This window comes from Rhopalosiphum maidis, chromosome 3 (genome assembly GCF_003676215.2).
Source record: "Rhopalosiphum maidis isolate BTI-1 chromosome 3, ASM367621v3, whole genome shotgun sequence".
NCBI classification, from domain to species: Eukaryota; Metazoa; Arthropoda; class Insecta; order Hemiptera; family Aphididae; genus Rhopalosiphum; species Rhopalosiphum maidis.
In genome coordinates, this window is record NC_040879.1 from 42,366,640 (window position 1) to 42,369,054 (window position 2,415).

The window sequence follows — 2,415 nt, forward strand, 5'->3', positions numbered from 1 at the left end:
ACTCCAACAACAGTTTAATTGTTTGAGTGTCGTATTACAGAAAGTTACTCTGAAATCTGAATAGTACATGCAGTATATTCCAAAAGTCCTGCATCACCCTTAGTACCTATCTCCATGAAAAATCAATATATTTAAATATGGTTTTTTTTACAGTAACAAGTATAGAATTCTGATTGAATGGCATTTAAAATTAAAATTATTTTTATGTAATTAAGCTTTTTAAATTTTTAAGATAGTCATTTTGTTGATCATATTTTTTAAAGCAGTTTAAAAACAAAAACAAAAAAATATTAAAATTGAATAAAAATTGACCAAGTAGAGCCAATTATGTTTTTGAATTTCTAAGAATAATATAGTTATGTTGCTTAAGAAACCACGAATTGCATGATTTAATCAATTTCGATTAGAACGCTGATTTTTGTTTGACGATCTGTAAATATCTAATTATTAGTGAAGCTTTCAGTTGAGATTAAAATATTTCAATTCGTATATCATAATAGTACAAAAAAAAATTAATTGTTTCACATTTATTCAATAATAATAAAATATCTATTTGAGCCACATTTAAATATATTTATTTTCCATGGAGATACTATAAGGGTAAGGTGTGACTTTTGGGACATACTGTATATTAAATTATAATTCTTATAGGAAAAACTCTCTCTGGTTAAATTTTGATATTTATTTTTTTGTTTTGAAAGAAAAAGGCTTTGTACAAGGCGTATTGAATTTTTATATATAAAATTACGATTGCAATTTTTCTGTTTAATTGTTTTGTGATACGCGTAGACATGTGTACGTGCACGTACGTAGATTCTCCAGCGATTTGCGCAATTTTACTTACACTTGTACTAATAATTATTTACATTAAATAAAGGTACCGGGTAGTAACAACAAGTGTAAAAAATTGCCTATGAAATATTCATGAGCCCCTTGAAATTTTTGAAATGCAAAATTTTATCATACGGTTTAGAAATATAATTTTAAAATTTTTAAGTCCATTGCACCTTGTAAGGTGTATTTCTCTTTCAATAATAATAATAAAAATATATATTAAAATAAACCGTCTCATTGTACGAGAGGTGAGTTTTTCCTATAATAATAAGATATGTTTTTGAGCAAAAATCAGGTCATGCACGGGCTTCCATAATAAAATATTAATTTTTGCATTTTAGATGTATTCTTAGAAATTATAATCCATGAAAATTAGTACATTTTAGCATCAGTTCAAATAATTAGCCTTGTAAAAATTGTGCGTATAAGTGTGACGTACAATTTTCATGTTTTTAATTTGGCTTTCACGATTTGTTTTTGAACATCTCTACAAGAACACATTTTTATGTGTAAACTGCTATTTTACCTACTTAATTTACGTTATGAGCCGCAGGTCTTAAATTTATTTTTACTGCGTGATAATATTTTTACTATTTTCACCAACCTACGTGAAAAAGACGTATTTCCATTTTATTTTTATTTTTTATCAACACAACACTCAGAATTGGCATAGGACTTCGACTAATGTATCTTTATTTATTTTACGTTTATTGAATAGCAAGGCTATGGGTTAACCGAGGACGCTTCGAGACTCCCAGAATTCTAAAACATGACGTTAACGTATTAACTATTTACTGTATTATATTACATTGTAATTTGTATGTATTTGGTCGCTGAAAAAATCTTGAGTGTTGTTTACTCACCAAGGCACCTGCAGCATACTAAACTTACGAGAGATCTTACTCAAACCTCCTGTTTATAATTAATTATTATCAGCATTCTCTCCTCCTTCTTATGTAAAATCTTGGTTACGCCAGTGTGTTTATATGTATCAATTAATTACTGTAGGTAATTACTGTAAGGTAATAATATGTCTACATGCCACAAGTCACAATATTATAATTTTTAAATTTAATGAATATTGTATAAAAGTACCCGGCTAATAAGCTATTGTAGATACATTTATAATATTATATTATACACCAGGGGTGGGTAACTGGCGGCCTACGCATCATACAATTTCAAAGTCATACTCTATTCTACGTCTATGTTAAATTAAAATGCATATTTTGAATGACCTTTTTTTTTGCTCTTTTACTCTGGCCCGCTTAATTTTAATTTTCTAAAAATTGGCTTTCTAATAACTTTCAGTTGCCCATCTCTGTTATACAAAATAATAATATAATCATAGTTTTTGAATGATAGGAATCTATAGAAATAAGAAATGAGGACTAATGAAAAATGAAAATATAAGACAATATAATATTTATATAGACTATATTATTTACTCATATTATATGTAATATGTATATAAAATGTATAACCAAACAAATCAAAATAAAAAAAACAATTGTTTAGGTACCTGTTAATATACATATTGTATTTTCAAAGTTTTATAATTTCAATTATATACAGTATATT